This window comes from Chiloscyllium punctatum, chromosome 27 (genome assembly GCF_047496795.1).
Source record: "Chiloscyllium punctatum isolate Juve2018m chromosome 27, sChiPun1.3, whole genome shotgun sequence".
In the NCBI taxonomy this organism is placed as follows: domain Eukaryota; kingdom Metazoa; phylum Chordata; class Chondrichthyes; order Orectolobiformes; family Hemiscylliidae; genus Chiloscyllium; species Chiloscyllium punctatum.
In genome coordinates this window covers 34,629,136-34,655,715 of record NC_092765.1, presented here as the reverse complement: position 1 = coordinate 34,655,715, position 26,580 = coordinate 34,629,136, and positions in this window count along the sequence as shown.

Genomic DNA, 26,580 nt, shown 5'->3' with positions numbered 1-26,580 from the left:
CCTCAGTCATGGTGTGTGCATCTCACTAACATCATCAGGCATCACACTGGCTTTTGAAATCGGGCGTCATTCTTCTGGGGCAGCTGGAGACTGATATACACGGGAACACTATGTATCACCGCTCTGCCAGGCCATGGGGGTTGAAATCAGCCTTTTATTTTCTGCAGATTCATTATCTCTCACCTCTTCATCTTTCAAATTTGCTGATGACACAAAGTTAGGTAGGAAAGTGAACTGTTAAGTGGACATAACCTATGGGTATCCTTTACAGACTTGTTAAGTGAGTGGGCAAAGATCTGAAAACGGAGAACAATGAGGAAAAATGTGAAATTGTCAGTTTTTTGCAGAAAGATTAAAAAGAAACCTATTTCTAAATGATGAGATGTTGCAGAGCCCTGTGATGCAGAGGTATCTGGGTGGCTTGGTGCATGAATCACAGAAAGTTAGCATGTATAGGAGCAAGATTCCCCCCAACCAGGAACAAACACTCAGGAGGCAGGCAGGATTCAGGCACGTTGTGGACTTTTATTCAAGCAACAACCAGTTAATGCAGGAAGAGGGCCAATGGATCTTCCTGAATCTGGCTTCAATGTGAGAACACAATCATTCCCTTAATCTGCAACTCAGATTAGAAGAGAGATCAATGACACTCTCTGATTTTTTTTACAGTAAAAAACAGTATTTTTATGCATTTTGAAGTATAATGATCACATACAATGTGGTTACTGTGCCCTTCCCTTACCGTCTATGGGACCAATCCTGTGAAACACCTGATCAATGATGGGCATTCCTATGGACCAAACTACTTTCTCTTAATCTTTCATGATGTTTAACAATCATTGTACTCTCTAGGCCTTGGGATTTTTCTAGATTGCGTTCCAAACTTATTGGCTGTCCTGCTGTGGTTATGTGTCTGACTTGCTTATCTCTAAGCACTGCTCGAATTCTATTGTTCATTGTAGTTGCTATCTTTATCAAATTCTATTACTATCTTTTATATAAAAGACAGTTGGTTCTGATATAAAATTTGTAATATTAATTTTATTTGTAAATTTTTAGAATTACTTCTACTGTTAGCACTCTTCAGCTAATGAAACAAGATTTGCCAGACATCTCTTTAACATTTTCCCTTAGTGCTTTCAATATAAAGTTTTATGATTATGTTGAAATTTATCTCTGTTATTCTTCAACTAGAGTCTATTTGTATTGTATAATTTCAAAAAAAACCAGCTAATTTCTGCAAGATAACTTTAGCTGTGGTTTTATGGCTGGGCAACATCTGTCCCTTAATGGGACTGGAATTAATTGCTTGACATAGTTTGGCAATCATCCAAAGTTTGTATAAATTTCAACTTAATTATTTCACCTGTGTTTGTTGCAATTCTTCAAACTGTTTATCCTTGGACTTTTTTTAATGGGACTGTTTCTGCATTCTTTGGGATAACTTCTTTTCAAAAGCACTATTGTTTCACTAAAATGCTGAAGCAGGCTTTTTAAAAAATTCTGGCCATTTTGTGTCTCTTAAAAACAGACAGTTCCAACAGTATGCAAATACAACAAGTAATCAGGAAAGTTAATTGTACGTTATGGTTTATTGAAAGTGGAATTGAATGCGAAAATAGGGAGGTTATGCTTGGGAAGACCATATCTGGAGTATTGTGTACAATGCTGGTCACTGTACTTATGGAAAGATGCTAATGCATTGGAAGCACCTCAGAGAAAGTTTACCAGAGTAACACCTGGAATGAGCAGATTGCCTTATGAGGAAAAGGAATAGAGTCTCCTGTATCCTCTGGAGGTTAAAAGAGTCAGAGGTAATGTAATTGAAACAAACACAATCCTGAGGGATCTTGACCAGGTGGATATTGAAAGCATATTTTCTCTTGTGGAAAAGGACAAAGGATCATAGTTTTATAAAAAGGGGGCACCCTTTCAAGACAGAAGTGAAAACTTTTTATCTTATGTTTGAGAGTCTTTGGAACTCCTTCCTTCAAAATGCAGTGGATACTGAATCAATATTTTTAAGGCAAAGGTGGACAAATTCTTGATTACTAAGGGTACAAAGATTATCAGGGATATGCAGGAATATAGAGTTGACGTTAAAATCATGATCTTATTGAATGGTGGAGCAGGGTCAAAGGACTGAGTGGCCCACTCTTGTTCCTTGTTTATATGTTCATATTGTTCTTATCCCAAATATAAATAAATGTGAAGAAGCGTATGTAGTGCAAGCTGGGGTACCTGCCCAATATTAGAGAATGGGTCCAACTTCGATCCAACTTTTCAATTTGGCAATTTACGGTCAGCAACTGATCACTGAACTTGAAGAAAACAGCCAATAATGATCTAATAATCTCACTGGTGTGGATTTCCCCTCACTTGACAACAGTCTGAGGTGTGATAGCAAGTCTTGACATGTGGAAGCAGTGATGTCAGCAAGTAGGTAGGCAGCTATGCCACATTGAAATATTCACACACATGCACAGCAAACTAGGAGATTAAATTGAATTAATGTCCTCCATTCTTCATTTAAATTTTCAGGTAGAGAAGTGAATTATTTTGATTTGATTAAAATAGGAGCTAAAATTAAATTAAATAAATTGTTTTATATATTATACAATACATGTTTCTTTTAAAATAATGTAGATTTGTATCTTCTGGAAATTTAACCTTCTGTAAGTTTCGCGTTAGTTTCTCAAGGCTAATGATAAAGGGGCTTTGAGGAAGATTCATATTGAAATTGATCATTGAGCTTGGATGTTCATGTCAGTTCATGAGAATTCTCACTGATTGCAGCCTGGGGTTACATTCACAAAACACTCTTTGAAGAAGCATTGAATCACTCCCACAGTCTCGAAATTTCCATTTGTCAATGCATGTATGGATTCCCAAAGTTGTTATCAGCTTTCAGTGGAATAATGATGACAAATGCTGACAGTTTCACCTTCCTTATCACCAAAGATTCCAGACTGAACTGTCCAATCATTAACTTTCATCAATTAATTTCCATTGCCCTTGAATGGACGGGAAGGCTGAATGCCTTCCATGTGGCCTCCAAATCAAACAAGAGTTTTCACCACAATGCTTTCATTTTTGGGATGATAAAGGTGTCCTACTTCCTTCACTACAATGGGCTAGCATAAGTTTCATGTCCAGCAGCTACGAGAATATTAATTGTGTCAGATATTATGTATAATTGCATTGATTCTAGAGAATTGTCTTGATATTGGAACATGTTTCTCATTCACTTGATACTTATCATTAACTTAGGGAGTCAGCTAGCTGGACAGTTGGTATACAATGCAGAGTGACACCAATAGCACTAGCTGAGGGCACCATCAAAGTCATGCCTTCTCAACCTCACCTGAGATGTGTTGACCCTTGTGTTAAACTCACCAACAGTTGTCTCTCTTCATATGACAGCAATCCTGAAGGACCATGGCAACAAAAAAATAGTAGCATTAGATTAGATTCCCTACAGTGTGGAAACAGGCCCTTCGGCCCAACCAGTCCACACCGACCCTACAAAGATTAGCCTACCCACCCCCCCCCCCCCCCCCGACTAATGCACCATTCATTATGGGCAATTTAACATGGCCAATTCACCTGACCTGCATATCTTTGGACTGTAGGAGAAAACCAGAGACCTAGAGGAAACTCATACAGACACAGGGAAAATGTGCAAACTCCACATGGACTGTCGCCCAAGGCTGGGATTGAACCTGGGACCCTGGTGTTGTGAGGCAACAGTGCTAACCACTGAGTCACCATGCCACCCATACTACTGCTAATGAACATCAGTCATTGATGTCTACAATTGCAGTGGTTTTGTATTAATGTTTAATTTCCCAGGGATAACTTAATGAATACCATGAGGAAACCCATCAGATATCATGGAGGTATAACTCATCATTTCAAACCTGTACATTCTAAGGTTTCTTCTGAAGTAAAGAAAGCCAAGTGCTCCCTAATCTGAAGGCACAGTCATACCTGCCAAGAAAGTTTATTGCTTTCTGCAAAACTTTCTTTATTATGTGAGTTTTTATTTTGTATCACTCTCTTCCAGACTCTCATGAGGGATTCGTATTTCCTGGTGCACATCAGATGGCCTTTTCAAGTGAGGTTTGTCATTTTTTTTCTTGGAAAAGTGGATAGTTTGTGTTATGAGTGTCTCTCTTATTTTGCAATGTTGGTATAATGATGGTGTTGAATTACTTTTTTGTTCTTTTCTGTTTTTCATTGCCTGTGTTGTATAATCTACAGTAATGCTTGGAGGCGTACCAATCTTAGCTGAGTCAGAAACTCTCCAGATACCCTGATGAAATATTCAGAATCAACATTTGACCATATGCTGTTCAAAATTTATTATGGAAAGGAAAAACAGAGGGCAAACACTCATTCTTAAATATAGACACTACCTAAGATGCTTGCAATAGATTCCAGTCAAGATTGTGGTGCTGGGAAAGCACAGCAGGTCAGGTAGCACCCAAGGAGCAGGAAAATCGACGTTTCAGGCAAAAGCCCTTCATCAGGAATGAGACTGGGAGCCAGGGGTGGAGAGATAAATGGGAGGAGGATAGGGCTGGGGAGAAGGTAACTGAGAGTGCGATAGGTGGACGGAGATGGGGGTAATGATGATAGGTCATGTAAATATATGACTTACACAAAAAAACCTGAAGGCTGGCTGCGACTGTGAATCTCTGCAGCAGTCAGAAGCCTGTGAAGACGCTGTTTAATACACGCAGGAGGTAGTCACGTGACATTCCGTGTCGTGCTCGGAAGAATGCGAGGCGGTCACGTGACCTTCTGTTTCGCACCCGGAAGAGTGCGAGGCGGTCACGTGACGTTCCGTTTCACGCCCGGAAGAGTGTGGGGCGGTCACGTGACGTTCCGTTTCGCGCCCCGGAAGTGTGCGGGACAGTCACGTGACGTTCCGTTTCGCGCCCAGGAAGTGGGCCAAGGAGGTTACGTGATGATCCGTTTCGCGGGCAAAAGAAGCTCACGTGGGGTCGGACATCCGGGAATGCGAGGAGGTGGGGAATGGAGTCAGATCAACAGCCAATGAGAAGATAATTCTACCTCAGTGTGTGTATGATGTTTTTTATTGTATAAAAGACTGGGGCAGGGACAAAACGAGGTCTTACTTTTTGAACTGCCACACATGGTAGTTGGTCAGGGAAAAAAGGGTTAGACCCAGAGCTCCGAATGCTTTGTCCACTTACTGTTTAAAATAAATCAAGAGTGTGAGACTGAATATCTTCTCCTAGTGCTTCATTTAAAAGAACACGCAGGACGAGGCTCACACATAGAAGAAAGTAAATTGGTAGATTGAGCCAAAGTCTTACAGTCAGGGGGTGGGTGGAGCAGATAGGTGCGAAGGAAGATGGACAGGTAGGACAGGTCATGAGGGCAGTGCTGAGCTAGAGGGTTGGATCTGGGATAAGGTGGGGGGAGGAGAAATGAGGGAATTGGTTAAATCCCCATTGATACCATGGGGTTGGAGGGTCCCGAGGTGGAAAGTGATGCGTTCTTCCTCCAGGTGTTGGGTGGTTAGGAAGTGGTAATGGAGGAAACCCAGGACCTGCATGTCCTTGGTGGAGTGATAGAGGGAGTTGATGTGCTCAGCAACAGGAAGGTGGGATTGGTTGGTGTGGATGTCCTGGAGATGTTCTCTAAAGCACTCTACGAGTAGGTGTCCTGTCTCCCCAATGTAGAGGAGATCACATCGGGAGCAACGAATATAGTAAATGACATGTGTGGAAGTGCAGGTGAAGCTTTGATGGATGTGGAAGGCTTCTTTGGGGCCTTTGACAGAGGTGAGGGGGGAGGTGTGGGCACAGATTTTGCAATTCCTGCAGTGGCAGGGGAAGGTGCTGGGAGGGTATACTGGGTTGGTGGGGGGTGTGGAACTAACGAGAGAGTCGTTATGGTCTTTATGGAAAGTGGATAGGGGTGGGGAGGGAAATATATCTCTGGTGGTGGAGTCCATTTGTAGGTGGTGAAAATAGCAGAGGATAATGCAATGTATACGGAGGTTGGTGGGGGTTTCTGTTCTTGTTGCGGTTGGAGGGTGGGGTTTGAGGGCAGAGGTACGCGAAATGGATGAGATGTGCTGGAGGGCATCATCAACCATGTGGGAGGGAAATTTTGGTCTTTAAAGAAGGAGGCCATGTGGTGTGTCCTGTGGTAGAACTGGTCCTCCAGGGAGCAGATGGGAGTGAAATATCGATTCTTCTGCTTCTTGGTTGCTGCCTGACCTGCTGTGCTTTTCCAGCACTACACTCTCGACTCTAATCTCCAGCATCTGCAGTCCTGACTTTTGTCTGCAATAGATTCCAGACATAGCACTCAAAATAGAAGTTTGAATAAAAACTATGCGAATATTGTTGGAGGAATCACTATCTCCCTGAGTATACAGTTGCTCCACACATCCGTTTTCTTGTCCAACTACAACCTCATTGCAGGTTTTGCTCTCTGTATATTTCCAGGATAGCATTGTCACCATCAATAGGTGCTGTCCTGGGCTGCACATGTAACTGGGAGAAATGGAATTATTTCTATATCAGAGGTTGAGAGGGCATTTGTTCAACTCTGATAAATGTATCATTTACCTCTGACCAGAGGGATGCAGCATGATGCGGCAGGTAAGTGTAAATGATAAACAAACATATGTCCTGCATGAAAGCTGCAATGATTTCTTCTTGAAGGTAGCCATTGAGCCTGAGTATATCTTCCACTTTCTTTTGCAGGAGGAGTTCTCCCTCTGCTTCTGATCTTCCAACCTTAACATGCTGCTCTCCCTGGCACAGAGTAGCTTCCATCACCTGACCTTGGGATTATTGACTGGGGGGCAGCAGGAGAGGAACCAAATTCAGAGCTGACCTCCACCAATTACAATTACAATGCAGATCAAGCAGATGCTGTGCAGCCAGGCACACTGCAGACTCAGAAGGGTTAAGGTACCCACACACTAGTGGTTTGGGGTTCACTGGTATTAGGTTAGCTCTTCTAACATGAATACTGAGACAGGTTCTTCCTGTGAACAAGTATGGAGAAGATTTAGTCACAAACCATCTACATACATATCGATCACAGACATCAGCATGGTCCTGGCTCTGTCATTTTATCAGGCTAATTGACTAACTGACTTTCCTGATGGAGAGTAAAATGGCTGTTTAAGGACACCAGCATGTTTCCAGATTACCAAACATAAGGCCTTAAGAAATAGGAACAAAAGTTAGCCATTGGGCCCCTCAAGCCTGCTCCACCTTTCGATAAGGTCATGGCTGATCCCACATTCTTCACGTCCACTCTCCTGCCCTTTTCCCATAACCCTTGATCCTGATATTGATCGAGAATCTATCTCAGCCTTAAATGCCATTTTTGAACCTTGTTCATATAATGTTGTACAATCCAGCACATCTTCACAGTACCTTTCCATGTATCCAAGTGCAGGTGTTATTGTCTTTTATTCTGTCACTTTAACCTGGGGGAAGATCAGGTGACTGTCTACATGATAAATAGAACATAGAACATTTCAGTGCAGTACAGGCCCTTTGGCTCTTGATGTTGCGCCGACCTGTGAAAATAATCTGATGCCCATCTAACCTACACCATTCCATTATTATCTATATGTATGTCCAATGCCCATTTAAATGCCCTTAACGTCAGCAAGTCTACTACTGTTGCAGGCGGGCCGTTCCACACCCCTACTACTCTCTGAGTGAAGAAACTACCTCTGATATCTGTCCTAAATGTATCACCCCTCAATTTAAAGCCAGACTTCACCATATGAGGAAAAAGGCTCTCATTGTCCACCCTATCTAACCCTCTGATTATCAGATACGTCTCAATTAAGTCACCTCTCAACCTTGTTCTCCCCAACAAAAACAGCCTCAGTTCCCTCAGCTTTTCCTTGTAAGACCTTCCTTCTATACCAGGTAACATCCTAGTAAATCTCCACTGAACCCTTTCCAAAGTTTTCACATCCTTCCTATAATGCAGTGACCAGAACTGTAATCAATACTCCAGGCGCAGCTTTACCAGTGTCTTGTACAGCTGAAGCATGACCTCATGGCTTTGAAACACAATCCCCCCATACCAATAAATGCCAACACACCATATGCCTTCTTAGCAACTATATCAACCTGGGTGGCAAATTTCAGGGATTTATACACCTAGACACCGAGATCTCTCTGTTCATCTACACTGCCAAGAATTTTACCATTAGCCCAGTACTCTGCATTCTTGTTACTTCTTCTGAAGTGAACTACCTCACACTTTTCCACATTAAGCTCCATTTGCCGCTTCTCAGCCCAGGTCTCCATCTTATCTATGTCCCTCTGTAACTCACAACATCCTTCGGCCCTATCCACAACTCTGCCTATCTTAGTGTCATCTGCAAATTTACTAATTCATCCTTCTCACCCACGTCCAGATCATTTATAAAAATGACAAACAGCCGTGGCCCTAAAACAGATCCTTACGGCACACCACTGGACGAACATTTCCCATCAACCACCACCCTCTGTCTTCTTTCAGCTAGCCAATTTCTGATCCAAACCGCTAATCATCTTCAATCCCAAAACTCCATATTTTGTGCAATAGCTGACCACGTGGAGTCTTATCAAATGCCTTACTGAAGTCCATATACACATTTTTAACTTCATCCACCTGCTTTGTCACTTTCTCAAAGAGCTCAACAAAGTTACCGAGGCATGACCTACCCTTCACAAAGCTGTGTTGACTATCCCTAATCAAATTATTCCTTTCCAGATGATTATAAACCCTCTCTCTCTTATAATCTTTTCCAACACTTACTCACAACCAAAGTAAGGCTCATTGGTCTATAATTACCAGGGTTGTCCCGACTCCCTTTCTTAAACAAGGGAACAACATTTGCTATTCTCCAGTCTTCTGGCACTACTCCTGTCAACAATGGCTTCCCAGAGAATCTGAGGATAAATCCCATCTGACCCATGAGTCTTATCTATTTTCAGGTCTTCTGAGATTGCTAAACTCAAATCCATCTAATCTTGTAGCCTGTATCACTAACATTTCCCTTTTCCAGTGTGAATACTGATGAAAAGTATTCGTTCCCCTCCAATTCCACACTCAGATGTTCTTCGACCACATTCCTGCACTATTCTCTCCATGTGCATAGTTGGTTAAAATTGGTGATGAAGGTAGGTCCTTGCCTTGAGGTATAGTTCATAAATTTAACATGGGAATCCAGAGGTCTTGTTCAGTTTTCTTACATTTTATGTTAATTACTATGTTAAATACCGTATGAATGTTCTGCCAGACCAATGGATTGTGGATAACATGGTGACAATGCAATATAATTTATTATATGATGTACATTATCATAAAATATATATATTCTACAGAACTTTGCAAACAATATTGTGCCCTTTATTCTTTTGGTTGCTGATTTTTGTCAAAGTAATAGTTAAGGTAACTGTGTTTAGGGAAAACTAGTAGCTGCAATTACAATGGTGATCCAATCAGAAAATGTTCAGTCACAGTTATATCTGCAACAAAAGTGAATATATTTTAAAACCTTACCACAATTATACTAATACTCCTATAAAAGCAGGGATTGCATATTATTAATGGACTTCTGACCAAAGTTCAACTCTGCTTGATGTATAGCTATCTCACTTCCAAGCCTGACATTTGAGGATTCCAGCTTGCTCCAGACATTCAATATGCAATCAGATTTGACACCCTTTTACAACATTGACATTATAGGGCACTTTCTGTATTGTGAAGAGTGCCTGCTCTGCAAATGAGGTGCCAAACTGCCTGTTCTGGAAGATGTTAAGGATTCTGTAGCCTAGCTTGCAAGACACAGGTGGTCTTCTGAATGTGCTGGCCAATGTTATCCAATCAAACACCTGTTGTCCATGCTGTGAACACTTTGACCAGTTTTTGTACTAAAACCCTTTACCCAAGTGCGATAATCAATGAGGCAGACAAAAGGGCATAGAATTCAGTTTGCGTTCCAACTCAATTTCATTAACAAAATATTCCTTATTAAAAACACCATGTGAGCATTTCCCAAATCCCCACAATAATTATCTCAATCTAGCTTTATCCGTCTGAGAAAGAGTATGATTGGCAATGATCTGCATATTTCAGCTTAGCCTTCAGAATCGCCTTCCTCTCCAACATAGGGCTGGCTCTCTTCCATGAAAGTGGGTCTCAGATGGATGAGGACAGATCTTCTTTCTCTCTCTGCAGGTGATTGGAACTCCACTGCTGGGCCAGATAGAGTCTTCACTGCGTCTTCACTGAGGGTGTGCTGTCCAGCTATGTGTTCTTATCCCCCAAACCTCAAGGTTCCAGAAAATTTTCTGGGCTTTGGCCAAAGGGGTCATGAGCTGGGTTCAAATCATCCAATAGGGCTGTGACAACACCCTTCACTGTTGCTCTGTTGGGAAGGTAAAGTGCATGTTCTCAGACATTCAAGGTGCCAGAACATCTGATCAACAATTCTATAATACACAACCCGTGGACTGGTTGTAAGTAATTCATTCCCCTTGAACTGTTCTAAAATCTTAGAACTTGCTTTCCACTGTTCTCCGCAGTTGATAGCTGCTGGCTGCTGATTAAATTTGACAATTTTCTGTCAGACCTAAATGGCAATTCTTGAAAAAGCTCAACAGGTCTGGCAGCATCTATGAAGAAGAATCAGAGTTATCATTTTGTACCCGGTGTCCCTCACCGGACCCAAAACATTAACTATGATTTCTCTCCACAACTGCTATCAGACCTGCTGAGCTTTACCAGCAACTTCTGTTTTAGCTTTTGATTTGCAACATCCGAAGTTCTTACAGTTTTCTGTCAGGCCTGGTTTCTGCAGCTGTGGGTAAAGTTAGAATGTCCAATTTTGGATTCATAATCACTTTATCACATACCACAATGGATTAGTTGCTATGAGGGATTCTGTCTTATGTAATGGCTGACGTCAGTGGTGGGCAAGTTGTTGGAGGGAATCCTGAGAGGCAGGATGTACATGTATTTTGAAAGGCAAGGACTGTTTAGGGATAGTCAACATGGCTTTGTGCACGGGAAATCATGTCTCACAAACTTGATGGAGTTTTTTGAAGAAGTAACAAAGATGATTGATGAGGGCAGAGTGGTAGATGTGATCTATATGGACTTTGGTAAGACAGTCAACAAGGTTCCCCATGGGAGGCTGGTTAGCAAGGTTTGAACTCATGGAATACAGGGAGAACTAGCCAGTTGGATACATAACTGGCTCAAAGGGAGAAGACAGAGGATGATGGTGGAAAGTTGTTTTTCAGACTAGAGCCTGTAAGCAGTGGAGTGCTACAAGGATCAGTGTTGGGTCCAGTACTTTTGTTATTTATATAAATGATTTGGATGTGAGCATAAGACATATAGTTAGTAAGTTTTCAGATGACACCAAAAATGGAGGCGTAGTGGACAGCGAAGACGGTTACCTCAGATTACAATGGGATATTGATCAGATGAGCCAATGGGCTGAGAAGTGGCAGATGGAGTTTAATTTAGATAAATGCGAGGTGCTGCATTTTGGGAACGCAAATCTTAGCAGGACTTATACACTTAAATGGTAAAGTCATAGGGAGCGTTGCTGAACAAAGAGATCTTGGAGCACAGGTTCATAGCTCCTTGAAAGTGGAGTCAAAGGTAGATAGGATAGTGAAGAAGGCGTTTGGTATGCTTGCCTTTATTTGTCAGAGTATTGGGTACAGGAGTTGGGAGGTCATGTTGTGGCTGTACAGGACATTGGTTAGGCCACTGTTGGAATATTGCATGCAATTCTGGTCTCCTTCCTATCAGGAGGATGTTGTGAAATTTGAAAGGGTTCAGAAAAGATTTACAAGGATGTTGCCAGGGTTGGAGGATTTGAGGTAAAAACAATGACTACAGATACTAGAAACCAGATTCTGGATTAGTGGTGCTGGAAGAGCACAGCAGTTCAGGCAGCATCCGAGGAGCAGATTTGACCTATGGGGAGAGGCTGAATAGAGTGGGGCTGTTTTGCCTGGAACGTTGGAGGCTGAGGGCTGACCTTATAGCGGTCTACAGAATCATGAGGGGCATAGATAGGGTAAATAGACAAAGTCTTTTTCCTGGTGTGGGAGAGTCCAGAACTAGAGGGCATAGGTTTAGGATGAGAGGGGAAAGATATAAAAGAGGCCTAAGGGGGAACGTTTTCATACAGAGTGTGTTACATGTATGAAATGAGCTGCCTGAGGAAGTGATGGACACTAGTACAATTGCAATATTTAAAAGGCATCTGGATGGGTAAATGAATAGGAAGGGTTTGGAGGGATATGGGCCAGGTGCTGGCAGGTGGGACTAGATTGGGTTGGGATATCTGGTCGGCCTGGACGAGTTGGACCAAAGGGTCTGTTTGCATGCTGTACATCTCTGTGACTCTATGACTGCCATTTGAGCTACATAAAGGTTACTACTTTTATTGTATACAATGTATTTTAAGGTATTCAATATAAAAGGAATAGGGTGTTGAACAAAAGCACAGATTTTAATACATTTCTTTTAATGAACATGCTAGGAAATGTTTTATTGATAGACCTGGGCCCAACAATGAGTTAAAAACTCTGTTGCCCATGATGTAAGTTGTACCCATTCTTTCAGCAGGCACCTCCCCCCAAACCCCCTGAGATCTGTGGACTCCTTCAAGTCTAGGGTCTTGCAGCAACGTAATGTAAGTACCAGAGAACGAGGCCTGCAACATGAGCCCTGGGTGACAGCATATAAATCGATAATTAAATCATTGTGGGAATGCCAGTAGGCACATTTCCTTACTACATTCATATCTGGGTGAATAAAGTCCCTGTCAGAATACGGAGTATGATGAACAACCTGTCACAGGATTTCAATCTGAAGGAAAAAACAACTTTGCTAGAGCCATTCTTGTACCAATCCTCACTTCAGGCAATAACATCTGTGTGATCGGAGTGAGAAAGAGGCTGAAGCTGCTCCAGGGAGGATTATGAAACCTAGATTCAAATGTCAGTGAAATGCTATTGAAAAACTTGACATTATATTAACACAGCGAAACAAAATTGATCAATTAATATATTTGTCTGATTGGGGCTGATAGATGATGTTGTTGACAATATTACAAATCTAAAGTGGCAATATAGTCCTAGAAATCTTAGTCTTTCCACTTCAGGAAACCCAGTCTAGGAACAGACCACACAAAACAGCAACATAGTGGCACAGTACTGCCTCAGTGGCAGAGACCTGGGTTTGATTCCAGCATTAGGGGACTATTTGTTTGGTATGATGTGGAGGAGCCGGTGTTGGACTGGGACAGACAAAAGGTAAAAATCACAACACCAGATTAGAGTCCAACAGGTTTATTTGGAAGTGCAAGAATTCAGAGCGCTGCTCCTTTGGCAGGTAGCTCGTGGGGCAGGATCTCAGGACACAGAATTTATAGAAAAAGATCAAAATGTCATACAACAGATGCAATATATTGAATAAACTTAGATTGCTGTTAAGTCTTTAAACATTTGGGTTGCAGGTTTCAGTTCATTAATACATATATCCCAGAACTTCTTTTAAGTCACACTCCCAAGATAACTTAAGTTTTAAAAAGTCCGTGACACCTCAGCTCAGACAATACATTAAAGGTGTGAGGTTAGAGTCTGTCTGTCTTGAGCCAGACCAATTCTATTTCAAAAGTAGGAATTTATAAATTGTTATATGGACTGACTACCTACAGCTTCTATTGTATTCAAAAAGCATATAATGTATCTGCAAAAACAATTCTGCAAATGCAAATTCACCCATAAACTTGTGTGCGTGCGCGTGTGTGAATGTGAGGGAGAGAGAAAATGAGAAAATGTGCGTTATTGTGTGCATGAGTGTGACGGAGTAAATGCCTGTGAGAGAGCGTGTGTATGAGAGAGGGCCTGCGTGAGTGTGATCCTGGGTGTGGGGTGGTGTAGTCATCTGTAGTGTGACATGAACCCGAGATCCCAGTTGAGGCCTTCCTCATGGGTACCAAACTTCCTGCTCGGCAACTCTGCATTGTTGTTTATCTCGGAATCTGCCTTGGAGGATAGTCACCCGAAGATCCGAGGCCAAATATCCTTGACCGCTGAAGTGTTCCCCAACTGCAGGCAAGGATGCCCTAACACAAGGTACATTGTCGTAGCATCTGCTTGGTCTCGCCAAAGGATGAATGGACACCGTGCAACAATCACCAGACAGGGATGTTCCCTCTCAGTCGGGGAACACTTCAGCAGTCAGGGACATTTGGCCTCAGATCTTTGGGTGACCATGCTCTAAAGCGGACTTCAGGATATGCAACAACACAGAGTGAATGGCCAAGCAGGAAGTTCGGTACCCATGAGGATCGCCTCAACCTGGATCTCGGGTTCATGTCACACTACAGGTGACCCTACTACACAGTACATACGTATGCTCAAACACATGATCACACTCACGCAGACCCTCTCTCATAAACACACTCTCTCTCAGACACACATATATACACACACACACACGCACCCCTAAACTCACTTGCACACCCTCTCACAGGCATATACTCTGTCACACATGCACACACACTCACTCCCTCCCTCTCTCCCACATACACACTCTCACGCTCTCTCTCTCTCTGTCACACGCACATATAAGTCTACGGGTTGAATTTGTATTTGTAGATACATTCATTGTTTTCAAAGAACACACAATCTGTAGGCAGCCAGTCCATGTGACGTTTTATAAATTTCTACTTTGGAGATAGAATCAGTCTGACTCAAGTTCGGAATACAGACAGACTGTAACCTTACACCTTTAATGCATTGTCTGAGCTGAGATGTCACATATTTTTTAAAACCTTACATTATCTCAGGAATGTGACTTGAAAGAAGTTCTGGGATTTACATATTAATGAAATGAAACCTGCAATCCAATTTAAGTGATTAAAGACTTAACAGCAATCTAGGTTTGTTCAATATATTGCATCAGTTGTAAGACACTTTGATCTTTTGCTTACTATTCTGTGTCCTATGATCCTGCCCCACTCGCTACCTGATGAAGGATCAGCACTCCGAAAGCTTGTACTTCCAAATAAACCTGTTGGACTATAACCTGGTTTTTGTGTTTTTTAACTTTGTCTGTGTAGAGTTTGCACATTTTCTCCATGCCTGCATAGGTTTGCTCTGGTTTCCTCCCACAGCCCAGAGATGTGCAGCTTAAGTGGATTGACCATGGTAAATTGCCCATAGTGTCTAGCGATGCAGAGGGAAATGCAGGGTTACAGGTTGTGGGTCTGGATAGAATGCTCTTCAAAGGATTGGGATGGGCTGAACAACTGTTTCCACACGATAGGATTCTATGGAAACAGATAAAGAGCTTACCTGAGTTTTGGAACTGGAAGACAGAAGACAGTAACAATATTGTCACTGCTTAATTTTTAGGACAATATCTTTCAACTCGCTGGCAGCAAATTCTGGTGGTGGTGGTGAGTGGACGGGGTTAGGCCATAGGATCAAGATACCTTGCCCTCGATCGTAAAGCTACATGACACATGTCATGCCTGTGCCCCCAATAATCTGAGGCACTGGGGGCCTATTGGACATGTTTTCCAACTTCCATCATGGGTCTACTGAGAAACCTCCCCAAGAGAGATCTTTACAAAGTTGGATTCCTGGTGTCAGAGAGGGAAATGAAGTATTTTGCCCAGACCTTACTTCTGTCAAATTCACAGCATGGATGATGCCTCTGAGACTAGGCCCTCAGGGGGAGGCACTCCTACTGCCTACATTCACCCTTCTTATATGAGCACAACACTGGGATTTGGGAACAAGTTCAATCACAGCAATTTACAAGCAATGATCAAAGATACCACATCTTCCTCCTCAAATGGTCCGCAGATTTCTCCTGAAATATTAATTCCCTTTTGCTGTAGCTTTTTAACAAACTCCTCTGAGATTGTGCTTACAGTCAAGCTGGCTGAACTCAGTTTCAGATGATATTATTCCAGAGACGGAGAACTTGCTGCTGGAAGCTTTATTAATGTGGGGGGGGGGTTGGATGAAGTCAGTGTTGGACTAAGATTTTAAACATCCTGTTGCACAATGGTTTTCCAATAAGCTTCCAACATCTGTGCATGCGTGAGGCCTGATCGGGTGACATTGAGCTCCCTTGTTTCCAATTACTCCAAACAAGGGTTAGGTTTTGTGGGCAGAACACATGTCTCTGACTCAAAATTCTTTCCAAATGAATCAGGATTGCACATTTGGACCTGATATAAACATGCGTAAAAGGGCACTAGGTTCATTTCACCTGACCATTCTGTTCTTTTTATTCATGGTTGAGATGTGAGCATCACGAGCAAGGGGACATTTGTTGCCCATCTCGAATTGTCCTCAACTACAGTTAAAAATGAATAACGTTGCTGTTGGCCTGGAATCAAACAGAGGGCCAAATGTTGTAAAGGCACCAATTATCTATTCCAAAAAGGACATTAGGAATCAGATTGATTCTTAGGATGGAAGTTGGCAAGCATTAGCAAAGCTGGCTTTCAATTTCAGGTTCTTCGAAAGTGAATGCTATTCTGTTGGGATTTGAAGTCAGAGTGTTAGGTAATGATGTACAGCCCCACTTCCTTCTCTGGCAAGTTTGCTTGCCCAGGTCTAAGGAACTTCACAAATTTTTAGCGAACTGTGAATCACATCACGTTTAGTGGAAAGATTCCAGCCACGAGGCTGAGTGAGTTTTCTCAGCATATCTTACCAAATGGGCGACTTTAATTGGCTTTGAGCCCGCGAAGTGTGATATACATCCTACCTCTGCCATCTTACCATGCACCGTTCATGAAGGACCTAATCATTCAGCAGGGGGCATCCATAAGACCAGCATCCCCTGGGGGCCGCGCCATCTTTCAGAGCCTGCTGCACACCTGCAATAGTGCTGACATCTGCAAGCTGTGCTGCTTGGCCATGATGGGCATCAGGAAAGGTGGTAGGGAAGGGGATGCAGGCACCACCTAGACAAACCTGGAAGCTCTTGTCATAGAGATGTACAGCATGGAAACAGACCCTTCGGTCCAACCCATCCATACCGACCAGATATCCCAACCCAATTTAGTCCCACCTGCCAGCACCTGGACCAGAATCCCTCCAAACCCTTCCTATTCATATACCCTTCCAGATGCCTTTTAAATGCTGCAATTATACCAGACTCCATTACTTCCTCTGGCAGCTTATTCCATACACGTACCACCCTCTGCGTGAAGAAGTTGCCTCTTAGGTCTCTTTTATATCTTTTTCCTCTCACCCTAAGCCTATGCCCTCTAGTTCTGGACTCCCCCACCCCAGGGAAAAGACTTTGTCTATTTAAACTATCCATGCCCCTCAGTTTTGTAAACCTCGATAAAAGGTCACCCCTCAGCCTCCAACGCTCCAGGGAAAACAGCCTATTCAGCCTCTCCCTATAGCGCAAATCCTCCAACCCTGGCAACATCCTTGTAAAGTTTTTCTGAACCCTTTCAAGTTTCACAATATCCTTCCAATAGGAAGGAAACCAAAATTGCACACAATATTCCAACAGCGGCCTAACCAATGTCCTGTACAGCCGCAACATGACAACCCAACCCCTGTAGTCAGTACTCTGACCAATAAAAGAAAGCATACCAAACACCTTCTTACTATCCTATCTACCCATGACTCCACTTTCAAGGAGACATGAACCTGCACTCCAAGGTCTATTTGTTCAGCAACACTCCCTAGGACCTTACCATTCAGTGTATAAATCCTGCTAAGATTTGCTTTCCCAAAATGCAGCACCTTGCATTTATTTGAATTAAACTCCATCTGCCACTTCTCAGCCCATTGGCCCATCTGACCAAGATCCTGTTGTAATCTGACGTAACCTTCTTCGCAGTCCACTACACCTCCAATTTTGGTGTCATCTGCAAACTTACTGACTATACCTCTTATGCTCGCATCCAAATCATTTATGTAAATGACAAAAAAGAGAGGACCCAGTACTGATCCTTGTGGCACTCCACTGGTCACAGGCCTCCAGTCTGAAAAACAACCCTCCACCACCACCCTCTGTCTTCTACCTTTAAGCCAGTTCTGTATCCAAATGGCTAGTTCTCCCTTTATTCCACAAGTTCTAACTTTGCTGACCAGTCTCCCATGGGGAACCTTGTCAACGCCTTACTGTAGTCCATATAGAACACATCTACCGCTCTGCCCTCATCAATCCTCTTTGTTACTTCTTCAAAAAAGTTAATCAAGTTTGAGAGACGTGATTTCCCATGCACAAAGCTATGCTGACTATCTCTAATCAGTCCTTGCCTTTCCAAATACATGTACATCCTGTCCCTCAGATTCCTACCAACAACTTGTCCACCATCGACGTTACGCTCACTGGTCTATAGTTTCCTGGCTTGTCCTTGGTGCCACTCTTTAAAGAGTGGCATCACGTTAGCCAACCTCCAGTCTTCCAGCATCTCACCTGTGACTATTGATGATACAAATCTCTCAGCAAGAAGCCCAGCAATCACTTCTCTAGCTTCCCACAGAATTCTAGGGTACACCTGATCAGGTCCTGGGGATTTATCCAACTTTATGTGTTTCAAGACATCCAGCACTTCCTCCTCTGTAATACGGACATTTTGCAAGGTGTCACCATCTATTTCGCTACTTTCTATATCTTCCATATTCTTTTCCACAGTAAATACTGATGCAAAATACTTGTTTGGTATCTCCCCCTTTTTCTGCAGCACCACACAAAGGCCGCCTTGCTGATCTTTGAGGAGCCCTATTCTCTCCCTAGTTACCATTTTGTCCTTAATGTATTTTTAAAAACCCTTTGGATTCTCCTTAACTCTATTTTCCAAAGCTATCTCATGTCCCCTTTTTGCCCTCCTGATTTCCCTCGTAAGTATACTCCTACTGCTTTATACTCTAAGGATTCACTCAATCTATCCTGTCTATATCTTACATATGCTTCCTTCTTTTTCTTAACCAGACCCTCAATTTCTTTAGTCATCCAGCATTCCCTATACCTACCAGCCTTCTCTTTCACCCTGACATTAATAGACTTACTCTGGATTCTCATTATCTCATTTCTGAAGGCTCCCCATTTACCATCCATCCCTTTACCTGTGAATATCTTCCCCCAATCATCTTTTGAAAATTCTTGCCTAATACTGTCAAAATTGGCCTTTCTCCAATTTAGAACTTCAACTTTTAGATCTGGTCTATCCTTTTCCCTCACTACTTTAAATCTGATAGAATTATGCTCGCTGGCCCCAAAGTGCTCCCCCACTGACACCTCAGTCACCTGCCCTGCCTTATTTCCCAAGAGTAGGTCAAGTTTTGCACCTTCTCTAATAGGCACATCCACATACTGAATCAGAAATTTGTCTTGTACACACTTAAATTCCCCTCCATCTAAACCCTTAACAATATGCCAGTCCCATTCTATGTTTGGAAAGTTAAAATCCCCTACCATAACCACCCTATTATTCTTACAGATAGTTGAGATCTCCTTACAAGTTTATTTCTCAATTTCCCTCTGACTATTGGGGGGGGTCTATAATACAATCCCAATAAGGTGATCATCCCTTTCTTATTTCTCAGTTCGACCCAAATATCTTCCCTGGATGTATTTCCAGAAATATCCTCCCTCAGCACAGCTGTAATGTTATCCCTTATCAAAAGTGCCACTCCCCCTCCTCTCTTGCCTCCCTTTCTATCCTTCCTGTAGCATTTGTATCCTAGAACATTAAGCTACCAGTCCTGCCCATCCCTGAGCAATGTTTCTGTAATTGCTATGATGTGGATGGAGCATTGGAGAGGAGTGGAGTCCTCTTCATAATGAACTGGGAGAGTAGGCCAGGTCACCATAACATGCCAGCCTGGTCAGAGATCACCACCTGGATTGGTATCATCTTCAGGTGGAGGGCTGGGCAGCAGTGCAGGAAGAAGGCCCATGCTCTGCTGGCTGCTGCTTCACAGGTAACTGTCACCACACCCATCTCCCACCAACACTTATGCTCAGACATACCTCCTGTTGTACACACCTTCCCTCAGTCCTACATCAACGATGCTGCAAGACGTCTGTACTGGCTCCTTGTACTCTCAGAATGCCGCAACTCTCTTCTCCACATGAACTGGTCCTAACATCCATGCCAGCCACTTGCAGCTTACTTATTAGCCCCCTTTAATGTCATTACAGGAAAAGACATCCCATAACAGGCAGAGAGAAACCACACAGCTGAGGATAGGTACCAGATATCCATGCCCTCACACTCTCTAAGGAAAGGATATTTGTCTTGATAGGGGAAGACAAGGGCAGGAACTCTGAGAATATAGAGACATTTATGTCCCATCACTTGAGTAAGTACCATTTGTCATCGCACTGTGATGGTCGCATTAACCAGGCATTAAATAACCCACCACCAACCGCTGGCCACAACTCCTTCTGCCACTTGTCTTGCACCCACTCAAGGATCAATCTGTCAACCACAGAGGAAAGTTCCTCCACCTCCCTGGATCACCGTGAGGAAGCACTGGAGAGACCATTGCCTGAACTGCCAACCGGTTCTTTCCTTCACTCAATTCCCCCCTTCCACCTGTTCCCTTTCCTCCTTCCCCACTATTTTTTTGTGAATACTGGTGACAGGATGACCATGTGACCCCCCTCATGTGACCAGACCTGACCTATCAGTACCTGCCCCGACGCCTTGCTGGTGTACCTGACCACAACGGTGCTCCCCCTGAACTGGCCTATATGGAGACAAAGGCACACCATAACCGAGTCCCTGCAGCGAATAGGTACATACCCTCTGGCCAACAACACTCCAACTGGACATTTGACCATGGTCAAAGCCCAAGACTGCCCTTGAGTAAAATGTGCTGGGTCCCCTGACTGACAGGTACTCTTTGGCCTTTGCTGCGGACCACTGGCCAAAGACTTTGAGAAATGTCCCACTGCTTGCAGCAAATGCCATGTCTTTCACAAGGTCCACATGGTGCAGGTGTTAGAATGGCATGGCACACTGATGTACAAGATGTACCAAGGACTGACTGCCTGGTTGGCTGAAAGTGAGGATTGCACATGCTGGAGATCAGAGTCTCAATTAGAGTGGTGCTGGAAAAGCACAGCAGGTCAGGCAGCATCCGAGGAGCAGGAAAATCCTGATGAAGGGCTTTTGTCCAAAACATAAATTTTCCTGCTCCTTGGATGCTGCCTGACCTGACTGCCTTGTTGGCTGACTGGGCCAATTGCCAATTCAGCCTCAGCATACCAGGTCAGGGTAAGGCATGAATGCTGAGGGTGTGCCAGTAGGCAGCAGGTGAACGCAGCTGAGGCAGCAAAGGAACAGTCCCAGCAGGCACAATAGTTATCATGGGTTCACTGTGCAACACCTGGTTGTTAATATGACATAGGAGAAAGTGGGGACTCAGATGTTGGAGAGTCTCACATGACATGCATGACTAGACTGCCCTTGCAGGGCACAGTGCACAGAGGATACCAGGATAGTGGCATTGCCTAACTGGAAATGAAACAGCAATGTCTGTGATGGTAGAGTGGCTGTTGTGGGGGGAGTGTGCCTGTTCTCCTGAATGAATCTCCTGGAACAAGTGGCAAGTTGAACCCGACAAAATTTTTTGATGGCTAGTTTGTATCAAGCATTCAGAAGGATCGCAACCTGTGGCTGTTATCAAGCTGCTTAACAAGCAATAAAGAGGGTCAACTGGCAACTCACTGCTCCCTGGTGACAATCTGACTGCACAGTGCAAGTAAGAGGGAGGAAGTTGTCACGTGATGGTTTCAGCATCGAAATGACCACCTTGCCTGATTCTACTGCTCATCCTACCATAGTCCTGGATGTTCAAATTCTGATTCCACCTTCCATGTTACTGCTCTGTTGTGTTATAGAATCAAATAATATGTAAATGGGGTTAACCTCTACTATACAATAGGACCATTATATTAAGCACAGACGTCCTATTGCTCAAAAACACTTTATCAAGTAATGCTCTTTCCAATTTGCTCTTTATTTTCCCTTTCAGTGATATGATTTTGGAATTGCATTTGGGACCTTCCTTGAAACTGTTCGGTAAGAAAGAATATGCTTTTGTTCTTGCAGTAAAAGCATCCAGTATTCAAAGAGCTAATAATGCACAGAGAGACGTGTATCAATAGAGTCTTCACATTCACCTAGTGCCTACCTGGCACGCCCTCAGCATGCATTCCTTGCCCTGCCCTTCGATGATTAAAAGGCAGGAAATTGTTAGTTCATCTACAAGTTGGGACAGTGCTGTTGTCATACAAGTAGTATTGTCTGTTTACCTCTACACCAACCAAACAGGCCAGCCACAAGGACCAAGGAAGCTTTAATTCCCAAAACAATTTACGTGGCATGCCTCTGACAAATTGACATGAATAGGGAGTCCCACCTTTTCCCTTTTACGTAAAGCTGAGACTATATCCCTCTATGTGTCATTACTCCACCTTGTGAATAGTTTCCATTTCAAAAACAGGGCTGACAAGTTAATGGGAAATGTGTGGTATTTGGACTTCTCCTGGAAACACCGAATTATTCCATAACTTGAAATTTAACAGATCATCACTACATCACTGCGAACATTAAGCAATTCACTGTTCAAACACATGGAAATCACAGAATTGTTACAATGTGGAAATAGGCCATTCATCCCATTCTGCTTATGCTGGTGTTATGAACAAGTTCTAACCTGCCTTTTCTTCATATCCCCACACACCAAATAATCACCCAATGCTCTCTTGGATGTCTCAGTTGAATTTACCTCCACCACATTTCCAGGCAGTACACTCCATACCCTAATTCCTTGCTATTTGAAACGGAGTGAATGAAGACAAGGATAGGACTGTCAGTCGCATTTAATCTGGGAGGAAAGGCTGAAATACAAATACACAAAAATGACAGGCAGGAAACGATCAGCCGCATCATGACCGGACATATTCTTAATCCCCACACATTCCGTGTAACCTCTTGACAATGACAAGATTAATAACAAACCAAAGCCAATGAAGGGGGCAAGTACTCTGGGATATTCTTCTCGGACCCCCTCAAGCAATCAAAACCACTCCTGAAATCACCTTACCTTTTGTATCCCCTGCCAAACTTGTCAAGCGATCTCCGATCCTGTAAAATCCTTCACTTAAGTAGAGATTAAGGTTTCTCAATGTAAACGTTAAAGCTGTATTCCACCATCCACATTTGTAAGCATTAACTCAATTTCGTCCTTCTCCCTCAGCCACAGAATTTGTCTGTATTTCACGTCAGGGAGCATGCGTCGGCCTGCCCCAGGGTTCCCTGGTCATCCGATTTGAATAATTATTCCACGTTCTAGGTCTTGATAGGGCCGTGCGTTGTCAACGCAGAGCCCTGAGGCAGAGGATATCTGGTACAGCAGCTGTCATAACTTCATGGAGAATGGGTCCTTCCTGTGGAGGGGGGAGGGATGAGTGAGCCATTTCAGAGTCATTCCTGCTCTTGTGGAAGATGGCAAAGGAGTATTCAAGGTAAAAAGCTGGAGGAAGAACTCAACGCTCCACAGAAGAGGCACTGTGGTTTATGATGAGGCAAGAAAGATGCTGTCATCCTTGGATTGAAAGCATTGGGTTTACAGTCATACTGACACAGAGTCATTGAGATGTACAGCATGGATTTAGACCCTTCGGTCCAACTTGTCCATGCCAACCAAATATCCTAACCTAATCTAGTCCCATTTACCAGCACTTGGCCTACATCCCTCTCAACCCTTTCTATTCATATATCCATCCAGATGCCTTTTAAATGTTGCAATTTTACCAGCCTCCACCACTTCCTCTGGCAGCTCATTCCATTCACGTACTACCTTCTGTGTGAAAAGATTGCCCCTTAACTCCCTTTTATATCTTCCCCCTCTCACCAATGCCCTCTAGTTCTGGACTACCCCACCACAGGGAAAAGACCTTGTCTATTTATCCTATCCATGCCCCTCATGATTTTATAAACCTCTATAAGGTCACCCCTCAGCCTCCACACTCCGGGTAAACAGCCCCAACCTATTCAGCCTCTCCCTGTAGCTCAAATCCTCCAACCCTGGTAACATCCTTGTAAATCCTTTCTGAACCCTTTCAGGTTTCACAACATCGTTCCAATAGAATCCCTACTGTGCAGGTGGAGGTCATTCGACCCATAAAGTCTACACCAACTCTCCAAAAACCAACATATCCAGACCCACTCCCCAACTCTATCACCAAAAACCTGACATTTACCATGTACCAAGTACTAATAGAATGCAAGTGGCTGTTGGTGGAGGCCTTATCATCAATGTCAGACTTTCTGGGAATGAGGAAAGCATGGGATACACGAACAGGTGTTGCCATATGATCGTTTAGGACACGTCAAATTGTTCCTGAGAGGGTTTTGGAGCTTGCTGCATGAACTATCAGGCAGGTTTGACCTGTGCACAGACGCAATCCAAGTGAACAGATTGGCAATCCAGCCAATCTGCACGGCTTTCAACTGTAGGAGGAAACTAGATCACCCGGAGGAAACCTATGCAGACACTGGGAAAACGTGCAAACTCCACACAGACAGTCAAGGGAGGCTGGAATCAAACCCAGATCCCTGGTGCTGAGAGGCAGCAGTGGTAACCACTGAGCTACTTTGCCACCCAAGTGACAGAAACCTAGCTTCCCAAACAAATTTGTTTAAGTTGGTGCCAATGTCGGTGTCTGGTCATCTGGAATGACATGGCAGCAGCATATGCTTTCCCAGTTGCACCCTCTCAGAGGAACAAGTTGATGTGTCCTAAGCCACCAGATGACAACCCTTGTTCATGCATCCCATACTTTCCTCATTCCCAGAATGTCTGACATTGATAAGGCTTTCACCAACAGCCACTTGCATTCTATCAGTACTTGTGTTCTTTCAAGTCGGAGTTAAAGCAAAGAGGTGGCTGTATGGGGAACGCATACACTATGGGAGACGGAGAGGTTTCTCTGTGACACAGGAGAGAACCTGATCTAAATTCTAAAAGTGATGTTAACAGTGGTGGAACTCGAGGAACTAAAGACAACTGAGTAAGTAATTTTACAGCTAAACCAAGTGTATAACTTACTAGCCTATTAAGTTTAATGTTTAACTAGCTAATCAGATCTAGTAAATAAAATTAATGAATTACAGGATATCAACATGAAAGGGTACTGAGTTTACATTAGATTAAAATCTGACACATGCAAAGAATAAGACTTAAGTAAATAGGGACATAAATGAGCTGATAAACCAAAACAAGGAGCAGAGCAGAATGGCAGAGTGAGACTGGAGACAGTTGAAAAAGAGACCCTAATCTTAATTAAATAAATGAGACAAGGAATGGCAAGAAGGTGGAGCACTGCAGTTAGATTATATGGCTATTGGTGGAGAGTTTCATTATTCCAGTAAACCACAACTGCAGTCAGCATCATGAGAAATCTCAGCATCTTGAGTTATAAAACTGGTGTCCTGTGGTGCAGAAATATTGGGCTTCAGGGAGGGATCTGTTACACATTAATCCAGGGGTAGTTGCAACACCTTGGCACAGTATTGGTGCAGGTCAGGTAAGTGATCAAGAGCAGAAGGGTTGTATAATGCTGTCAGTTGGCCAAGGAGGGAGATCCTGGTTAGAATGTTGTGGAACCTTGGCCAATTGCCCTTATCCAGCCTGTACAAAGTTCTCGTTGCCCATGTAGATGAGGGCAAAGTCTGCAGGATGGAGGGAATTGGCACCATGATACACAAGGAGCAGAGCAGAATGGCAGAGTGGGAATTGAACCAGTTTAAAAAGAGATCTTAATTTTAATAAAATAAAATGAGACAAGGAATGGCAAGATGATGGAGCACTGCAGTTAGATTATATGGCGATTGGTGGAGAGTTGGGGTCAAAAGCCTCATTCCTGATGAAGGGCTTTTGTCCAAAATGTCAATTCTCCTGCACCTTGGATGCTGCCTGACCTGCTGTGTTTTTCCAGCACCACACTCTCGACCATGATACACATGACCATTCCAATGTAGAGAGTGACGAAGAATGTGCAAAAACAGGAAATTGCATGGTGAACAAATGGATTCTGTGCACTGCAGCCACAATCAGGACTTTTGGAATTTTGTGTGCTTGCCTGGTGCAAAGGTTGGGGACAATTCCTTTTGGCTGGAAAAGTATTGAAAAAGGGACAGTGAACATTCCCATTGTTGTAGTTCACAGAGGAATCCATTAAGTGTTTGGAACTAGGAATGAGTTGCTGCTGAGAGAACTAGAGGAGCTAAGGTCAAAATTAAAATGAGCTGCACTAAAGACAATAACTCCTGGGTTGATATCTGGCATGGGGATAACACAGACTAGAAGGTTAAATGATAGAGTGGTATGGTATGTGGAGCTGTGGGGCTTCCTGGGATATTGGCACCAATGCCAAGAACAGGGAGCTGTACTATTGCAATGTGTTCCATTTAAACCAAGCTAGTTATGGTCTCCTGCCAATTTCAAGAAACAGTTAGTTTTAAGCTAATGAACG